Source organism: Porites lutea, chromosome 1, assembly GCF_958299795.1.
Source record: "Porites lutea chromosome 1, jaPorLute2.1, whole genome shotgun sequence".
Lineage (NCBI taxonomy): Eukaryota > Metazoa > Cnidaria > Anthozoa > Scleractinia > Poritidae > Porites > Porites lutea.
In genome coordinates, this window is record NC_133201.1 from 35,050,919 (window position 1) to 35,072,074 (window position 21,156).

Below are 21,156 nucleotides of genomic sequence, written 5' to 3' on the forward strand. Positions count from 1 at the left end.
TTAGAACAAAAGGCCGTTGCTTTAGCCACGCAAGACAAAAAGAAAAGGTAGCTATACGTGAGTATAGTTGGGATAGTTTGATTGCTTTCTAAAATAAACTGTGAACGTTTTTTTGCCCTTAATTTGTTATTAAAGCTTGTAATTTGAATATTTTATTTTAAGAAGTATTATCCCCAAAATTGTATCATTGTTATTGGTAGTCACATGGTTTTCATGGAGTGTTTCAATCCGATGCAGTTTTTTTGTTCTGTTTCTTTTCCCCCTCCATTCTTTTTCTGCTTTTCATTCCCATCATTATGGCAACCTGGGTTTTTCGTTACTACAGTTTTACAAATCGAGAGTGAAATTGAAAATATATATAAATAATTAATGATCACCACTATGGCTTAAAAGCCTCATTCAGCTTATGTTAATAGCACGATTGATATAAAGTTGCCTTCTGGAGTAGAATGTACTTATTCTTTCCTTTGCTTTAAATATCATTGAACGTTTTTCTTTGACGCCTGGTGCACTCGGCTCTTTTGCGTAGTTCATAATGAAAGCTGTGAGTGTCGCGATTTTGATAATTTTTCTGTCATCAGCTGTAGTGAATTCTCACCCCTTGTCTTACGAAGGTAAGTACATCCATGCACCATGAAATCTTTCAATGATCCTTCCTTTCCTCCACAGAAAGCCAATCTGCGGTTATCCTGAAGAACAGGTGGATTTTTTTTTCGTGTTTTTCGGAGGAACGAAGCGGGCGCATGTATTTAAACAAACGTTAAACTATTGAAAAGGTACAACAAAACTCCGCGACTAAGAACCGTGATTTTGAGAACCTGTTGGGCTAAAATCCGCCATATAAGCCCCCTGTATAGAGGAACCTCTTTCGCTTAAAATTTGAAGCAGGTTCTTATTTTATAAAATTTATGAAATAATTTGGAACACTTGGGCAACATTTCGAATCGTTTTAGGAGACATACGTGCCTTATTACTCCAACAACATTAACGTATGTAGATTTTATATGAAGAATGTGTAAGCTGAACCACCTACTGAATACTCTTAGCTATATTGTTTTTTTGTTTTTGTTTTTTTTTTTTCGTTTTTTGTTTCACAAAATAGGAACCTATTTAATAACCTAAACAGCCCGCAGGGCCGTAGCATTGGGAGGGGCCGGGGGACTGTGCCCGCCCCCTTCCCTTCCCCCCAAGTTTTTTGCCCTAAAAAGTCAAAACACGCACGCATAAAAGTTGAAATTTAAAAACATTCATCTTTTAGAGCATTGAAACAATGATGTCTCTGCCGCTTAGTGAAACATTTTCTGATTTTAAGATACAGAGACCAATCTAATGCGTCCTCTGCAACCTTTTGTAACTCGTGGCTGAAATAAGTTTTCTGTTGGCCACAAGGTGAACTATACACTTCCTATGAAAGTTATCCTTTTAACACCTCTTTTAAAACATTCATTTGTGTGTTCAGTCCATCTTTGATCCACGAGACCTTTTACCTACGAATAAGATCATTTCATGTGCTTATCCTAGTTAACAGGTGTGATATGCGTGAAACCAAGCTAATCAGTAGGAATTAAAACGCCCGCTCTCAAAACGCAAAAAGTTAACATTTGCTTTTCTCTTTATATAATATTATTGACCCTTCCTTTCCTCTACAAAAAGCCAATCTACGGTTAGCCTGCAGAACAGGTTTTTTTTTTTTTTTCGTGTTTTTCGGGCTAAAGAAGTAGGCGCGGAGCGCATGCATGAGTTAAACAAACGATAAACCATTAATAAAATACAATAAAAATCCGCGACTAAAAACCGTGATTTTGTGAACCTGTTGGGCTAAAATCCGCCAGTTAAGCCCCCTCTATAAAGGAACCTCTTTCGCCTAAAATTTGAAGCAGGTTCTTATTTATAAAATCTATGAAACAATTTTGTACACTTGCGCAACATTTCGAATCCTTTTTGGGGACATGCGTGCCTTATTACTCCAACTAAATCAATGTGTGTAGATTTTATATGAAGAATATGTAAGCTGAACCACTTAATACTCTTAGCTATATATATTTTTTGTTGCTGTTGTTTTGTTTTCTTTTTGACAAAATAGGAGCCTATTTAATAACCTAAATAGCCTAAAGGGCCGTAGCATTGGGAGCGGCCGGGTGACCGTTCCCCCACCCCCCTCCCAAAAGTTTTTTGCCCTAAAAAATCAAAACATGCACGCATAAAAGTTGAAATAAAAAAAATAATTTCATCTTTTAGAGCACTGAAACAATGATATCTCCTCAGCAAGGTGAAACATTTTCTGGTTTCAAGATACAGAGACCAATCGAATGGGTCCTCTGCACCCAAAACTCTCTGCTTTTCAAATATAATGAGCTACCTAAAATCTTTGTGCTCCCTAGTTTCTGAAGGCCTGCTACGGCCCTAGGCTAAACTTGTGCAAACTACTATTTATATAAGTACCCATTTAGGCTAACTTGGAAAAATCAAGGTTGTTAGTCGCGGCCGGGGGTTTACTGTAACCCATATTTAAGTTAAGTATTACTGTTCTCCGCACGAATAGGGAACCTGTTCCATGCGTTCAGTTATGGGGAGAGTCGCGCACGTTCTTCCTTCTATTAATTGGTTCCTCTGTGAGCTGTCCCTATTATCTATATTCTAATTCCCTTGTATTAAACCAGCCAGGGTTTTAGTGGCTGTCTAATGACTATCAACATGCCTTCTACGCTACCTAACAAACCTTTTGTTTGTTCGTTTGTTTTTTCTTTTGTTTTTTGTTTGAAGTACTCGGGAGAGATGAGAACTATATTGAAGACTCAAATAACCCACACGACAAACGACTGGTAATCCCGAACAAGAACCGTGACCCGTGTGACTTCTGTCGAAGTGCTTGTTCAAGCGGCAGTGCAACAGGCAGTTGCAAGCAGTGCTGTTACTGATAGAGGTAAAGGTAACTTCTTCTTCAAAATTTTGTCCACTGATGATTAAAATTATTCAATTTTCTTATAGATTTCGTCTTAAAAGTATCATTAAGTAAATTTCGGTTGCTCCATTTGCGTAAAACAAAATCTTTAAATCATGTGGTCACCAATGGTAGACTATCTGGCGAGTTTGGTATAAAGATACATGCATATAAAAAGTACTTAAATTCGGTCTAAAGCCCCACTTTTGGAAAAACGCAACAAATATTGATTCTGCAGAAGGTCTTAATATATTTTGTTTAGAAATGTATTGCGCATTCCTATACCCTTGTCTAATAGGAAATTATTTGCTGTGGTTTCTGGAATCGTTTAAGAAATGCGTGAACAAAATTATATGGATTGTTTAACTTACTAGTGAGACAAAGCGAGAAACACTTATTGAATGCTACTGGTGATCATTTCTTTCTAACCCATAGCAACAGGTGTAGCTTAACTAATTATCGGAGAAGTCAGGTGTAGGGTTTCTTCTATACATGTTTGCCTTTGTGCTGATATCTGGGGATATCTTCTTTTTTTTCTTTTTCATTAGACTGACAAACCTTCCTTATTTTATTACTTATCTTTCAGGAATTGGGACCTTCGACAGATAACGTGCTATAAAGAGATGCTTATTGGAAAGTAGAATAAATAGAAATCAAATAAAAACTCTACATGGCTCAAATTCTAACGGGCATTTTGAACTCTCACTTCTAGCAATAAACCTTCTTTCCCTTAGAACTAAGTCCAGGGTCAAACATCGTACTTAAATAAGACAAACCTAACGCGAATGAGCGAAAAAAAAACTTACTACGTTCGTCTTCTGTGAAGTATTCAGAGATCAGAGATCAGAAATGACCACGTGACTACTTTTTTACTGTTTATCAGGCATTTCATTTGTCTCTGGTCGTTTACAACATGAGGATGTTTGCTTTCAGACTCGCGAAAAGCGTCACCGAATACTTAACAATTATTCCACGAGTGCACGTTGCATGTGAGATGGTAGTTAGCCAACCAGGCGCTTAGCGCCAAGTTGGCTATAATCATCTCGTATTCAACAAGCGCGAGTGGAATAATTGTTTTACAGTCCAACCTCCACGTGCGATCACCTCCCGTAGCGACCACCTCCCATAAGCGACAACCTTCCCAAAACACCAAAAATGTTCTCAGTCAAAGCCTTATACTGGAACCTCTCGTAAACGACCACCTCCTGCAAGCGTCCGCGACCACTTTTTGGGCTGACAGTTTTAGAATTTTCTATTATTTCAACCTCCCCCAAGGACCACCTGACACATGGTCTTACTAAACAGTGAAGTACATTGTAAAACGGACAAAAAGGAATTTATTCTTTGGCTGTCGTTATTGTCTACTCCTCTATTACTGTGTTTATTAATTCCATCTATAACTACAATATTAACCCTTACCTTTGCGAGAAAGACATAGATTTCCTGGTTTCAGTTTGAAAAGTTAAGTGTTTGTTCGTCAGACGTTTTAGGGATATTTCTGAAAGTGCATTTCCGTAAATGCGTGTCACATAGAATAGCTAATGGTTTTGTCAATAAAAATACCAGAAAATTTTCAGTATTTTTTTTAGAATAAATATACCACCCCATTCTAGGTTGACTTACAAAAAATTTCGCCCTTGCGGCCATCCGAACCCCGTAAGAGACCACCTCCCATAAGCGACCACCAAGCCTTTCCATTTCGGGTGGTCTCTTACTGCAGGTTCAACGGTATTTTGGAGGAGGGTCACTTTTTTTAGCCTCACTTTGGAAAGGGTGCTACTATTTTCTTATATATATTATCAGTAACTTGCCTTTGACGTTAAATTTTTCTTGATTTGTTCACCAGTATCGGGCAGTAATCATATGGATTACTGTGATCAGGGACAGTGTGGCATATCTCCAATATTTTCTCAAATAGTTCATAGCTCTAGCCATTTTATATAGCGTCAGCTTTGACGCCTTGAAAACGGAAGGCTTTTGGCTACGTACCTTGCGAGGGAATATACGGTTACTTCAGCGTATTTTAACTCGTTGTTTGAAACCTGTTACTTTATTTTTCGACGATCGGAGAAGTCGGGTAATTTTATAAAAGAAAAATTGACTCTTAACCAAGCTTTTCATAGAAAAACAGGAACACGTTAAGTTGGCCAATTGCTTGCATGGTGTTAACCACATAAATACAAAAAATTGTGTCCTCTCGGAAAAATATTGGTCAATAAGCGCTAATGGCCTTGTTGGTATATCTAACAATTTAGCATTTTTAACTGCTGAGAGCTAATGGCCTTGTTGATATATCCAACAATTTAGTGCTACATTGTTAGATATATCAACAAGGCCATTAGCGCTTAGCATTTAAAAATGCTAAATTGTTAGATATATCAACAAGGCCATTAGCGCCTAGTGAACAATACTTGAATTAAAATTCATCAGCTGTACACAAACGATAAGTTTAACAGCTCAAAGGTGTCCGAAGAAAGTTTATGGCCTGGGCGTTTAGATTTTTTTGCTGCTGGAGGACATAAGTAGCAAGACAGACTGTGAATTAGAAAACCTTCATTATATTTATTTACATTTTCCAATATATTTTTCAGACTCTAAATGCAAATACGTATTTTATTGCCAGCTCATATAAAAAAAGTATATCAGCTGTCTTTCAGTTTCCCAGGTTGAAAATGCAGAGGTGTTTTTGAAATGAGGATCGAAGTATAATAAGGCCACAAGAATTTAAACTCACTAAAGAAGAGTCAAAAATTTTGATTTGAATTCTTCTTTTCCTTCTACAAAATATTCCATTCCAAGAGTAGAGGCAAAGACACTATGATACATGATAAAATGCTTAAACAGCCGGATGGATGGAAACCAAAAAGCAAAACACAACGCTTAAATTGAACTGCATTTTGTCGTGGTCTAGAATCGAAACTAACAATTAAATAATTCCCATTGCCCAGTAGGTCTGCAGAACGGAACAATAATTATGATCCCGTCCTCCCACGTTTTAGATAGCCGAGAGGACTAATTAGTATAGCAAAACTATCTCCTCCTATCCCCCCCCCCGCCAACCCTTTAATTACAAATTTGAAACGCCGAAGATAAAACGATCATGCACAGACTAATCGGTCTGTTTTCGGCAGCAACACCTAGGACAAAAAGGCTATTGTTTTGGTGAATTGGACCCGGTACAATAGACCATTTCTTGATGCGAATGAGTGAAACTTTCACAGGATAATAGTGATAGTGGTAGTTATAAGCCTTAGTCTGCATGCCCATCATCTAATTAAAGAGTATTATTTTCAAGTTCACTAGAAAGCACGACTGATTACAAAGTGCGATGATCTCAGCAATGGTTTTACTTTGTATGTCACCCATGACGTTTTGTAACCAAACTTGTCGCGCTATTAAATACAGGCTATTCTGTCATAGTTAGTTATAATCATGGCAGTTTATATTACCTATCACAATTTATAACAAACCATTTCGCTATTTTTAATAAAAGTGCTGTCACAACTTGTAATAACAGTCCATCGCACTTGGTAATAAACTGTCGCACTTTGTAATAAAGTGTTTTAAAGAATAACCCCGGCCCGCCCTGGGGCACTTCCGATTCAGATATAAAATCCGAGGAGTTCCTGTATGGCGTTTCTACGTCTACTGTTGATACTAAACTTCTTGATCAAAGATCAATTGCTTGTTGAAGGCGCAATATTTTGTCTCTGTGTTTTAACCTTTAATTAGTTTATGATATGTAACGAAAAAATAGCTAAAGCTTATTACAAAGTGTTATGAGATCCAGGATTGCAAGCTGTAGGAAAATTTTTCTTGCAAATCTTGGTAGCAGTTTAGTTTATTACAAAACACGATGGACAGTTACAACAAATTGCGACACGGTTTATGGCAAATTGCAATAGTAATTACAGCACAAAGTACGATTGAATTATTACAATGTACGACAGGTATTAAGAGCGGATGTCAGTAAATATCGACCAGAGGTCTACAAAAGTGAAAAATCGAAAATTCTCAAAAAAATTCACAAAGTAGCACTAGGTAAGCTATTAACATAAATGTAATTTTTACTTCGATCCGATAATTATTTTCCACGTACGGGGGGGTTATTGGTTTCACGGCTCTCCGACCGGGTTTTCCAGGTCCGAGACCATGTGTCGCAAAAAAATCGTTTTAAAATTCAAATCCATTGTATGCGGACAACAAATAACTTATTCAGAAGAGTACTTAATTGCACACATTCTAAGTGGTGATTTACTCAGTTTGAACGAAAGTGTAATATTTTGTAGATTTTTCATTATTTTCAATATTTTGAACGTTTTCGTTCAATGAAAAAATGGCAAATTTCAAAGCCCAAAATCGTCGACTGGTACCTCGATTTCAGTAACGAGTCTTATACCACGTTAAAGAGCGTTATCTCTTCTTTCAAAATCTGTTTTCAAAACTACGGGCAACTTAAAAGAAAATGTTTGAGGCCAAAAAACACTAGTAGTACTTTTCTGAAATTTGAGCTTTCCAGACTCAGCGGGTCGATGCTAAAAACTCAGAAAAATGCGATAAGAAATCAGTTTGAGCAACAGTGATTTAACGTTATCAGCTATCAGAAACTAACACGTGTTTATCGAACGATCTGATAAAATTTAAAGCCGTTTTCCAACAAGAAAAGCAGAGTTTAGCTATCTTCTGCTACCAAACGCACGAGTGACGTAAGGTTGTCAAAGGGCAAAGCACAATAATAAACTTCAAAAAGCACAACGTTTCTGCGTCCAGGAATTAGACTTTAGCGGACAGAACATTGCCTACGAGTGTATGTTTCATACCTTAGCATGGGTTTCCTAGATACTGGAAATAAAAAACATCAAAGACAGCATCGGCAAGAGCATCTTCGGCTGCTCTCAAACAACGGAGATTGCGTTACTTTTCACAGATTGACCGCTTACCACCTGTTTTTGGGCTCGCATTTCGACGGAACGCTTGCCTCGAGAGGCGCGCGGCACGGATCTGAACTCTTCTTCACGAGACATTGAGCTGAATTTATCGGAAATATATATGCCACCACCACCAACAACATGAGCTTTTTTCGGGTATTTGTCGTTTTTTATACGAAAAGTTCGGGTAAGCAGATTCTCGCAAAAACCATTTGACTTGAAAAATGTGTTTAAAAGCCCACCCTGGATTTGAAGCAAAAAGTATTTCCTCGAAATAAGCTAAAAATACCCAATTCACGCGGTGAAAAAATGGATGAATATGGAAGGATTATCGAATTCTTGCCTAACCTGAGGGATTTCCCGTGATGTAGGATTAGGGCTAGGAAAAAAGCCCATAACCTGCTCCTGTCGTTGTGAATTTCCTCAAGATCAAAAATTTCAGTAAGAACCGAAAACAACAGCTTAAAGGAGGTGCACACACCTTGAACTAACCAGGGAAAAGGGGCTTCTGATTGAGCTAAACTGTCATTGATGCACGGTGCAATTAGGTAGACCTGTTACTATCCCCCGCGCAACCACATAGGGAATACTTTGAAGCGGTCCTGTCGGGGACTTTCGGGGGTAGGGGGCGGGGCAAATCGAAAATAACTTATCTTTGTTTTAAGGTGACGGCGGACTCCGTACCTTTGGAAAGGCCCTTTTGAAACATGTCCTGGCAACATGCAGGGCATCACGAAATTAACGTCAACACCTTGAATCAACTCCATGAACAGGGAGAGGCGATAAGTCCCATCTTAAAAGATGCTTGATGTCTAGACGTGAATAGTCTGTCCACAGTCATTTTTCATTTTGTATTTCGGGGCCATTTGACAGCGTACGAGTGAACCGGAGTGCTGTAACGAGCCCTAACCCCACCCCATTGCCCTTGCGGTCAATAAATCATCGCGTTTTTCATTTTTTTTATGCGCGTTCGAGAACCTCCAAAGGGAATATTGAGGGTCTTTGTACAGTTTCAGTTTATTTTACCGACAAAAAAGATCAAAACAAAGCAAAAGACAAGTATACAGAAACACGCAGAAGCAATGTGGTAAGGAGCCCCAAAAAGAAACCATAAGGCTTAGGTCATCCCCTTTTCGTTCGCTTAGCGTCGAATAGGTTTCCTGGTTTTGGGCGGGTCGGTCGGTGGGGTGAAAAAAAAAATCACAAGAAATCTGAGAACGGGAGGCCTGAAACACCAGCATCATTGCCGTGGAGACTGAAAACAACAAGACATGGTCACCAAATCGACACAAACTCAATATGGCGGAAAATTTGATGGTCAATTTCATAAAAAAAAAAAGGCCCAAAAAGGGTAAAAAGCAAAGAGGATACACTGCACCGAACGTTTTATGCCTCGAAATGTTGTTATAATGCTAATTTTTTAGGTTAAAAGAATTAATCTAAGTCCAAAAAAAAAAAACCTTGTCGTTTCTTTTTCTTGCTTTTTTAAAAAATGCCAAGAAACTGGGTCTTTTGGACGACACTAAACGAAGAAAAAATTAATATAGGTATTAAGCTCCCTTAAAGTATAAAAGTATAAGTTTACAAGGACAGGATCGAACGTATACTAAGTACCTAAATGATAAAAATTTGATCAAAATTAAATGAAAGGCTAAGAGCCTAAGCGCTGTCTGATAACGAAACGGTAAACAAGAAGTGCTGCCTCTCATTTAAAAGAGACGTGAAATACTGGGTGGACCACATCCTGAACTCCCGCGAAAACCGCAAGAGAGGAACGCTAAGGGCTAAGGAGACTAAACAGGGGCGTAGCTACTTGTACGCACGGTTTGCATGGCTTACCCGAAAACGTTGAGGAAAAAAATATAATGAAATAAACATAACTAAAAAAAATCGGTATCCAGAGAAGCGACGGCATTAATTGGAGAACCGAATCTTGGATGATTTATTTATATAGCAAGCTTGATGATGTAAAGCGTGAACGCGTTGTTTTCTCCACGACCTGTCTTCGGAGTAGACGAAGCAGGGCACAATTACGTCAATGTGTGGTGCTTTTGTCGGTCAAAAATAATGTGACAAAAAGGGGTAAAGGGGTGAAAAAGTCTGAAGTCGGAGGTACTACAAGCTTGATTTTTAATAGCTGAATTAATGATAAACGGTTGACGTCAATGAACATAACAAGCCGACAGAATTAAAGAATTTTAGAAGTTGTGTCATTTCATAAACAGCAAAAATGCTTTTGCTTACAACCGTTAACCCCACCTTTAATAAAGGCACCTTTAAAAAATGTTGAGATTTGGGGTGGGGGGGAAGGGGGGGAAGAAGATGTAGAAAAAGTTGGGCGTACCTCCGGAAAAATCCTGACTACGCACCTGCTAAAGCCTGAAACTGAACAACAGGAGTCTTGACGAAACGTCCTCAGTTATCACCTGTCCGGGGTCGTACTTTCAAGGAAACGCTGATCAAGAATCACTCATGACGGAATGAAAACTCCTCGTAGCTTCCAGCGAAAAAAGGAGAGACAACAGTGGTAAGCGGTCGTTCTGTGAAATGTAACGCAATCTTTGCCGTTTACGATCTTTCGGCGCTTGGATTTGAAACGTTGTTGTTTGGTATGTTCTCGCGTGTGGACACTTGACATTTCCAATATATGTAAACACCATGCTAAGGTACGAACAACAGACATTCACAACATTGTTTTGTACGCTAAAATCTGATTTCATGGACGTAAAACGTTTTGAATTTTAAGACTTTTTAATATTAGCGCTTTGCCCTCCCTTTGACAACTTTACGTGACTGGTGCACTTGGCAGGAGTTGACAGCTTAAATCTGCCTTTCTAGATAGCAAACGGCATTAATTTATATCAGATCGCTGTATAAACACGTCTTGGTTTCTGAAAGCTGATAACATGAAACCACTATTGCTCAAACTGATTTCTCACTGTATTTTTCCAAGTTTTTAGCATCGGCCCGCCGCGTCTGGAAAGCTCAAATTTCAGAAAAGTACTACTTGTATTTTTTGGCCTCAAATATTTTCTTTTAAGTTGCCCGTAGTTTTGAAAACAGATTTTGAAAGAAGAGATAACGCTCTTTAACGTGGTATAAGACTCGTTACTGAAATCGAGGTACCAGTCGACGATTTTGGGCTTTGAAATTTGCCATTTTTTCATTGAACGAAAACGTTCAAAATATTGAAAATAATGAAAAATCTACAAAATATTACACTTTCGTTCAAACTGAGTAAATCACCACTTAGAATGTGTGCAATTAAGTACTCTTCTGAATAAGTTATTTGTTGTCCGCATACAATGGATTTGAATTTTAAAACGATTTTTTTGCGACACATGGTCTCGGACCTGGAAAACCTGGTCCGAGAGCCGCGAAACCAATAACCCCCCCGTACGTGGAAAATAATTATCGGATCGAAGTAAAATTTACATTTATGTTAATAGCTTACCTAGTGCTACTTTGTGAATTTTTTTGAAAAATTTCGATTTTTCGCTTTTGTAGACCTCTGGTCGATATTTACTGACATCCGCTCTTAAGTTTTTTAAATATCAGTTGATTATAATGATGATAATTATTGTTATTAGAGTTGGTCTACATACACACCAATTATATAAAGAGTTTTATTACCAAGTTTTTTATCACGTACGAGGCTCATTTTATTGCACAGTGCGAAAATTAGCCTTTTATTTCAATTTATTGCGACAATTGTTATTACAAAGTGCGATAGGTATTAAAACAAAGTGAGGCAATATAGCTACAAACGTGCGACAGGTGTTAGAAAACCTCACCGTCATGCATAGTTCAGTATTAGTTTGAATTTTACTAGACAATTTGTGCTGAACGTTTGTTTCCCATCTGGCCTAATTTTCCTCTTTGACTGCAGCTTTTAAGAAGAAAACACTACTTGGTTCGGTTATGTTGTTAAACGGGTAGATAATTTTAAAAAATACATGAGTACTTAAACAAAGGAAATGGAATAGAAATTAGTGGTCAGTAAATTACAAGATGGACTGATAGCAGATAGCACCTGACACCCATATAAATGGAAATCTAAAGTTAATACGGCGTGCACTTGAACATATCGTCGCAGCAAAGAGAGATGGAGGTGACAAATGTTACCGAAAACGAAAACCAGATAGTGGTCGAAGAACTGTTCTGCTCGGAGACAGTGACTGGAGGGGTGCGTGGCCAGCTAACCTTTCTTTCAGCTATTAACATTTTTCTGTCCATTGCAGCATTTCTGGGGAACACACTGATCCTAGTTGCCCTACACAAGGAGACTTCAACACACCCGCCGTCCAAACTCCTGTATCGTAACCTAGCGATAACAGATCTCTGTGTTGGTATGATTTCGGAGCCTTTGGCTGTGACCTACTGGACTTCTTCTGTGAATAGGCAATGGCATATTTGTTATTATGCACAGAAGGCCGGAGCTATCTCAAGCTATATTTTTTGTTTGGTGTCTTTGTACACTGTAACCGCAATAAGCGTGGACAGACTTCTTGCTCTGTTACTAGGGCTAAGATACAGACAAGTGGTAACCTTGAAAAGAATACGTATAAGTTTGATTGTTTTTTGGCTATTGTCGCTTGTTTCTTCGTTAACTTTCTTTCGAATTCAAGTAATGAGGTGGCTTCCAAGGGTAGGTGGTGGTCTATGCCTAGTCACCTCAATATTCTCTTACATAAAAATTGTCTTCACCCTGCGTCACAACCAAATACATGTTCAGAACCACGTTTCTCAAGGACAACCGAACCAAAAAATTCCACTGAATAGAGCTCGATACAAACGGGCAGTGAACAGTGTACTTTGGGTGCAGGTAGCATTGGTTGTTTGTTATCTGCCTTCAGCTATTACTTCAGCTTTGATAATGTCTCACGGAGGGGTGCCTTTATATTCTTACGTTGCTCGCCAATTTACGAGTACTTTAGTGTACTTAAACTCGTCGTTAAACCCATTAATTTATTTTTGGAAGATCAGAGAAGTAAGGGAAGCTGTAAAAGAAACATTAAGGCAGTTCTTCCGTTAATTTAAAAAGGAACATATTAATTTGGCTAGTTGCTCGGTCAACTATGTAAACTCAAAAATTATCTTCTCGTTATGTGTCTTGTTGATAAGTCACTACGTGCTGTTACAGGTCTTTAAAGTTATATTCATCAATTCAACCTGGTGATAATTAACTTCAACAGGTCAAAGTTTTTGAAGAACGTTTGGGTTCCAAAATATGTTTGCTTCACTTTACAAGTTATAAAATCGTTATTTATCGTCGGACTTTTAGGCTGGAAGACCTAAAAAGCAAGACAAACTGTGACTGGTACAAAACCGATGCCACTTGTGATCATGTATTTTAGTCAGCTGTCAACATTTTTAGATTTTCTTAAAGTTAAGGAAACTATATTTCCTCGGTTTGCAAAAAGTGAAAGGATTTTTTTGTTATTAAATAGTGGCATGGAGTGTAAAAATCTGTGGCTTTCCTTCCTCTACGAGAGATAGTTTAAGTAGTTAAGTACCTTTTTATTTATATCAATGATCAAAGGGTAAAAAAATAAGATAAGTTTTACGAGACTTCTTTAAAGTAGATGTAGATTTTGATTTCGAATACTTAGTGGCAAACATGAGCTCCATGGTCCCAAATCGTAACCTTCTTGAATGCCTACTGTTGCTGTTGTCACAAGTCCTGTGATTTTTTTTTAATCGACCAAAAGAAATGTATTATTCATTATTGAGCCTCTAGATAATATATTTTTTTTAATTCCCCCAAGCCTCGCAGCCAAGTATGAATTTTAATATATTAGAATTAGACTATTACATTTTTTCTTTAAAACCAAAGAAAGAATCAAAGAGCGAAGGCGAAGACCATGTACCCACGACTAAAGATCCCGCGGGGTACTCAACAAAGTTTTATACGCCTTATACTCTTTTATATACCACTTTGACAGGAAAGAGGTACCTCTTTCCTTTTCCTTCTATTGACAAATGGGTCCCCTTTCAGATACCTAGTTTATAAATCTGCATCCTCTTTATTGCTGTAAATGTACTGTATTTTAAATAAATCCAGAACGTTTCGAAATCCCAACCGCTTTCATAAAGGCCTAGACAGATCAGCTGGGCAACTTTTGAGCAACTTTTTCCTTTTCGATTATGAGCAGCTTTTTGGAGAGTGAGCCACTTTACAGCATCTTTTCTAAAAGTCAGTCTATTTTTGGCATATTTTTTTTCCTATTTTTAAATCCCATTCATAAAAAAGCGCAAAGTATCCGAGAACACAGGCAAATACAAGTCAAGTCAAACGCAAAAGTAGATGAGCAAAAACCTCTGTTTATGACCGATTCAAGGGAAATCCTGGTCCGCATTGATAAAAAAAACCGTTGGAGGTTTAACAAAAAGAAATGAATAAATAAATTAAAAAAAAATTTTCTAATCCCAGTCTATGCATGACTTCCAATAAATTTCATTAAGAGTGAAAAGTACACGTACGTTCACCTGAACAAAGTTCCTAAGTTTTGCGTTCCAATATTTTATGTTTACGTTTTACTTGGTTTTCTCTTTTGCGATAAATGAAAAACATCCCTAAATAAAAAATTGTCAAAATCATTCGCTTGCAAATGGAATTGTAGATATTGTAGATAATGTGGGTCATCGACAGCTGTTTTTCTTCCTGGGCTTTAGTAGATTATTTTTTACATTAAAATCATGGGAACTTATGAAAGAAACAATATTTTTTGTGCTTATGATTTTTTTATTACTTTTTCTTTTTCTTCAAGACCATACCTTTGATTGAACTACTTCCAAAGTGCTTCGGGTGCAATTAAATCAAAGCTAGATTGCTGGAAGTTACTCCAATCGGCTTTTAAGCTAGCAGTCAAGTAGTTGTTAAAATGATATTCGCTTTTTTAATAGACCTTTGTCACGCGGCGGCCATTTTGTCTCAGGAGTTTTAAAAGCTTTGATTATGCATTGTTAGCCTCGCAGAGAGAACGAGGCTAGCCGTGCATAAACAAAGCAGAAATCTCCTGAGACAAAATAGTCGCCGCATGACAAAGGTCTATTGAAAGAATTATCCTCTCGGTTCATAGATGCAGCTTCCCGCGGTATAAAAAAAGACCTTAGCATTTGTAACAGTACCTTAGCATGAAACATTAAAAAGATCAGCAAAACCAAGTGAGCAAAACTGAAAACTTTTGCGAAAGACTGAGACCAAACAAGGTAACAGCGATCTTAAAAGTTCATCTTTTTTTTAAGAGTCAAGGTAAGTGGGAGATCGGTTTATTCCATTTCGCTAAGGATAAAATTCGACATTTTTAAAATGATAAGAGAAAAAGCGCTGAACGAACCAAATTTAAGTGTATTTGGGTTTACGTGGTCCTTGCAGTTTTAAGACCAACCCAGTAAGCCTTTGACTGAAAAAAAGGTTCTTTTTTAACCTCTTATGTTAATGTTATAAAAGCGAGAATCACAGTTTCTTCCGGAGTTCATGTGTATTCATAGTCGAAACAAATAAAACAGACCTGGCATGATTAAAATTAAGGTTTCAAAACTTTATTTCCTCATACTTTGCAACCTTATGATTCCCTTTTTTGCTACATAAAATTAGTTTGAGCTTTATGATTTAAACAACAGACGTGGATTATGAAGAAAGACGGCAGCTCATACTGAGACACTTAGTAATGATCTATTTGAATAAGATTACAATAAACTGGCAGCGGAACAGAGCTCTGATGAATTGGAAAAAATAGAAGCAAATGTTTTAAAATGCAAAAAAAGAAGTTGTTAAAAGCGCTTAAAATATCCGAAATTTTATATTTACTAGGCTTTCAACTTTCTGCGTTTCCTAACTTTTTTTCCAGTGGTCTGTTACGGTGTTTCGATACAGTTTTCGCAGATCATATCGATGTTTTTCAATCGCCTTTAAAATGATGTCATCTTTATCCGATCGCCACAAAATTTTAACCAGTGATTGACTATGAATTGAAGTTTATCAAAGAGCAGTTGTTAGTAAAATCTATATCACTATGACAAATATAAACAAAAAACTTTAAAATCGTTTAAATCCGAATTTCGCGCGATCTAGACCTACTACTGAAAATCCGACACCAGGACGTTAAAGTGCAGTGTTTAGCAAATTACCTCCGTGAGGAGGGAAAAATTCTGTATGTTTGAATTCAAATAAAACTTAAATATATTTCAAACCTTATATTTTCAATAGTCGTGATAAATTGTTAAAAAAAAGTTCTAAATAACTCAAATTAATCTTAAGTAGCGGCAGAAGGCTGCTCAATATTATATTTCGATGCATGGAAAGTTTGGTGTATTTTCTTTGTTGCGATCCTGAAAACTAACCTGTTTTCTCACCACCTGTCTTAGCGCAGCTGTCGATTTCAAAGTTTTTAAAAGTTTTTTGTTTATTGTTGTCATGGTGATATCGATTTTACTAAAAACTGCATTTTGAAAAACTTTAATTCATAGCAAGAGAGGATAAAGGGGACAGAGAAGGCATCCCACACCCTATTCCATAGGTAATTCGTCTCGAGTTATTTCAAGAATGGGGATAAAGTTACCTCGGGCGCTGCGTGGATGTTTCGTGGAGGTTACGCTAACTACTTCCAACTGTCCACATAAATCCTCCGTCTCTTCTTCCGAAAGACTCTTGTTCCGTTTATTTGATTTCTTCGGCGCCTTTTTGCTTGATTTGGTGACGTTCGAATTTGAAGGCGCAGGTTTAGGCTTCTCTGCACTTTTCCTTCTCTTCGCTTCATCTGCTGAACTATCATCGGAATAGGAGCTTTCTACGTTTTCATCGGCACGCTCCGTTTCGGTTACAGCTTCCTCCTCGCTTGCACTGACTTTTTCATCTTCTTCGCTAGAACTCTCAGCTTTGCTAGCTCAAATCAACGTCGTAACAATGTTTAGAAACAAGCGAGGAAGGGCGATTCTTTTTTAATTTCCGTTTCGCTGACACAGCTTTGGCAGAAATCTCTTTGTAGTCGTTTTGTCGACAAAACGTATAGCCATATCGCTCTCCGCGTCTTCCGCCATTTTGTTCTGAGTCAATTCGTGAAGGACGCGTGGCTCTGAGCGTGGGACATTCACGCGGAACACATTCACGCTATCTTATTGGCTGTTGTCTAATCCCCCTTGGGATCTGTAGTCTTAAAAATAACTCGAGACGAATTACCTATGAAATAGCGTGTGTATGGGGGAATGCCTTCTCTGTCCCCTTTATCCTCTCTTGTTCATACTGTTTTCATCACTGGTGAAAATTTTGTGGCGATCGACAGGGATAAAATCACTTTTAAGGCGATTGAAAAACATCGACATGGTCTCCGAGAAACGGTATCGAAAGACCTTAAACAAGTCAGAAATTTAAGTAATAAAGGTAACAGCCTCTCCCACAAAAAGTGGTCGCTTGCTATTGATTACTTCCATTAAAAAAAATTAAGGCGGAGAAAACAACTATTTCTGTTTTATAAAAACGCAAAAGAGAGAGCGAGGTCAATATCCCTCTTAATCCTGACCAAACGACCAGAATGAATTTCGCGTCTATACGCAGGACTTTCCCAGTACCTAGCAATGAAAGCCGATGTGCACGCTAACATATGTTTTTGGTTATGTTTGAACAGACACCAGGATGTGTACCTGAGACAGGTTAAAACTGGTACCGATGTCAATGTCAACAGAAGATAAAGACATATGTGGACTTGAAGACTGGGTCCCTATTCCAGTTAACGATTCGACCACCTCGATAACTGACCTTGCAGTCGCTGTTTCGAACATACCATTCGGTATCTTCGCCTTCCTTACCAACCTTGCAATCATTGTGACTGTAATCAAAACACCATCTCTGCAAAGGTCTTCAAACATTCTGCTATGCAACCTGGCTACCGCAAACTGTTTGGCGGGCGTAACAGTTCAACCAATATTCGCTGTATGGTGGATAAACGTCCAGTATGTCCAAAACACCTGTTCTTCTCAGCAGCAACTTAGCACTGCTTTTAGTGTGTCCAATATCTTGATGACAGGGTTATCGTTTACAAACTTGGCAGTCATCAGCGCCGATCGCTGTTACGCTGTGTCCAGGCCTTTCGCCCATCGCGCAAAAGTCACGAAGGAAGGTAAAAAATTGTATTATTATTTCGACATATATTTATTTATTTGCTTATTGTGATAGGACGCTGTGTGCAAAGTCTCCAGTACAGCCATGACCAACCGGACGACAGGTCGAGCGCGTTGTGGATTCATACTTCTTCCTCTGCGGCTACAAGTAGCTGCATCACCATGAGTTACTTATTTGCAAAAAAAAAATTAACCGACCACCCCAAAAGAGAGATTAACGGCTGTTGAAACTGAAAAAAGCAAGCCTGCTAAGAAAAACAATTTAGCTCTAAAGTAAAATTAATATCTGAACCAGTAACAGTAAATATAAGCAACGAAAAGTATTACTATTTGCAAAAGCAAAAGTATAGGGAAAAAGCAAAACAGAACAAAAATAAAGAAGACAGTAACTCAGGAAAGAAAAATTCGAATTAAGTTGGACTCACTGAAAATATTTCGATGTTTTGAAATTGTTACGACAGAACCCGGAAATCGATCACGATGCTTACGGTGCTTGATTGTGATATTGCTTAGGATCACTAACTGAAGCAAGGAAGCTCCCCGGAGGAATCTGGCAGCGGGCCGGGAAAAAGAAGGAGTCAGCTTGCAACAACGTCTCTGGAATTTGAATTCTGCCTGCAATTCCCCTGTGGCTCCCCGTCGACTGAACTGTCAGATTTCCGCCAATCAGCGCGAAGCGGAAACGAGCCCGAATGTACACAAACATTGAAAAGCACGTAATAGTACGCGCCAAGGGTAGTGACGTCATTACTGATGTCATCTCCGCGGACAATCAGCATTTCGCATCGACTTTTGCGATGCAGATACTCAAATTCCAGAGACGTAGTTGCAAGCTCTCCGTCCTTTTCCCGCCCCGCTGCCAGAGCGCCACGGAGACCTTGTTTGCGGGCTAAAGTCAGGCCAATTTATGCTGTTCGACCTAGCCACCGTAAAAAATAAATTATACAGCGATGGTTCAAACGCAAATTAATACGTCTCTTTTACCGTTCAGTTTTTTGAACTTGTAGAGAGAGCGGACCTTGCTATGTTTGCAACAAGCCCAGCCTTTCTCCTTCTATCGGCTCTGTCTTCCCCAGAGTTTTAAAAACTTTCCTCTACAAGCATCAGAATCCCTAGAAGCCTATATTGCCTAGAACTAAAATAATACAGAACGTTTTTAAACAAATTTCGTTGAAAGATTCTACTTTAGGTATATATGATTAAGTAGTTTCATCAAATCTTGACATTTTAAATCGATCATAAGTATTACATGAAGGATATTACACAGTGGTGACGAGAAGAAATGAATTTTTTTCTTGAGAGGCAAAAACAATCTCACTCCATTTTCTCTGAGTTCACTCGTGAATTAGTTAATAATTTATCAGTGAATGGGCCATTTCCGAGTTACCCCAAGCCTCTGTTTCACAGCGAGGTGAAGTGCGAAGCCATTGATATTATTATTATTATTATTATTATTATTATTATTATTATTTTATTATCATCATTATTTTATTATTATCATTATTAATTATTATTATTAATTATTATTATTATTATTATCATCATTACTATTATTTCTTGTAATTCTCCTGCAAATAAAACTCATGTTCACAAGAAAGGTTTTGCACCTAACCTCGCTTTAAAAGTGAGAGTTCTTTGAACTCGGAAATAGCCTATTCAAGGTACACGTAAATAAATATTTTTTAAACATTGATTTAAATGTTCAATTAGAATAAATATTTGTTTATTTTTTAACACAGACATAGTCATAATGATAACAATCTTACCAGTCAAAACTAGAAAGAAAAACTTAGAATCTTAGGGAACAGCATTAAAGCTTTATGTTTTAAGACACAAAGTTTAAAGAATTTATCTCCACATTTTCAGGTGTCACAAAGATTGCTGTCACCACTTCATTGGGCTGGACCGCTTTAACGTTACTTTGCATGTTAATTTTACCTTCAAATCTGGGTTTCTTTATTATGTTAGTACTTGGTATATTAGTTAATACTTTGTTAATAGGTAACCACATTGCGATGTTATTAGCCATTCGAAAACACAATCGTCAAGTAGCAGATGCTGTTTCGGCTCCACAGCAGCAGTTGTCAGTAGTACTAAAACGCGAGAAGAAAGTTGCAATGGATATGTTTATTGTCCTTGTAATTCTCGTAATTTGTGTCCTTCCAAAATTGACGGTCACCATTTTCTATCAGTCTCTCGGCAGCGGATATAACTCTTTGTATCTGTGGTCCACAACTTTCTCTCTGTTGAACTCATGCATAAATCCAGTGTTTTACCTGTGGAGGTACTCTGACCTCAGAGATTCTCTGAGATCCATGATCTATGATTAGGAAATATCGAAGCACTATCTCTTCCATTGCCAGTGTGAGCATGATAGACTATGGACTATTTAAAGACCCCTACTTTCTCGTAAGATCGTCAGGAACGAGCTTTTTTGGTACGGGCCGCTATCTTGGTTTCTTATGTACGGAGGGGCGGACGTGGGGTTTATAGCGGTGGGGGGGGGGGGGGGAGGGGGAGGCAAGAAAAACAGAGGTTAGGGGTAGGGTTAGAGTTAGGGTCCCCCGCCGCATTGCATCCAAGATGGCTGCCCGTAACGCAAACCTCGATCGACGATCCAACGGAAAAATAGGACTGTGAACAGTCTAGATAGACTAAACGATGTATAATATTAATGTCAAAATCTAGCTCCAAATGTAAGTTCTAGTCGAGATTATTCAACTTCTTCAAGACGTTTATGGCAAGAAAAATTGAGTGATCGTGAAGTGACGTTTGAAGCAGTGGAGCGTTTAAGTGCTTACTATAGCCAAACTGGAAAGCTTACGTTGAAATTCATTTACTGACAGTTCCAATTCATCAGAAATATTTTACGAAACACAAACAAGAGATGGAAATAAATTAAATTGGTGCGAGCTAATTTTTACTACATCATTGTTATCTGCAAGTGTTGACCTCGACAATAAAAACGCAAAGAAAAAATACTTGGCTTTGCGAATATCCAGCCATTTTGACGTCATACTAGCTCAATAACGTATATTTATTTATGATACAGCACGCTACGATCATGATATTTACCAATGTCTGGTATTCCGACTAGCTTATATGCTTCCGACAGCAGCAACAGTATATTGAAAAACTGTATTAATATCAACTTTTAAGGAACAAGAA

At 37.9% G+C, this 21,156-nt stretch overlaps 1 long non-coding RNA gene across 1 annotated transcript; it reads left to right on the forward strand.

Annotated features, from left to right (window-relative positions):
• The first annotated feature begins 438 nt into the window (after positions 1-438).
• On the forward strand, positions 439-3,627 carry LOC140937697 (uncharacterized). The gene is made up of 3 exons (XR_012165508.1): positions 439-614; positions 2,764-2,923; positions 3,528-3,627. It is a non-coding gene; the product is annotated as an uncharacterized lncRNA (long non-coding RNA).
• The last annotated feature ends 17,529 nt before the right edge of the window (positions 3,628-21,156 follow it).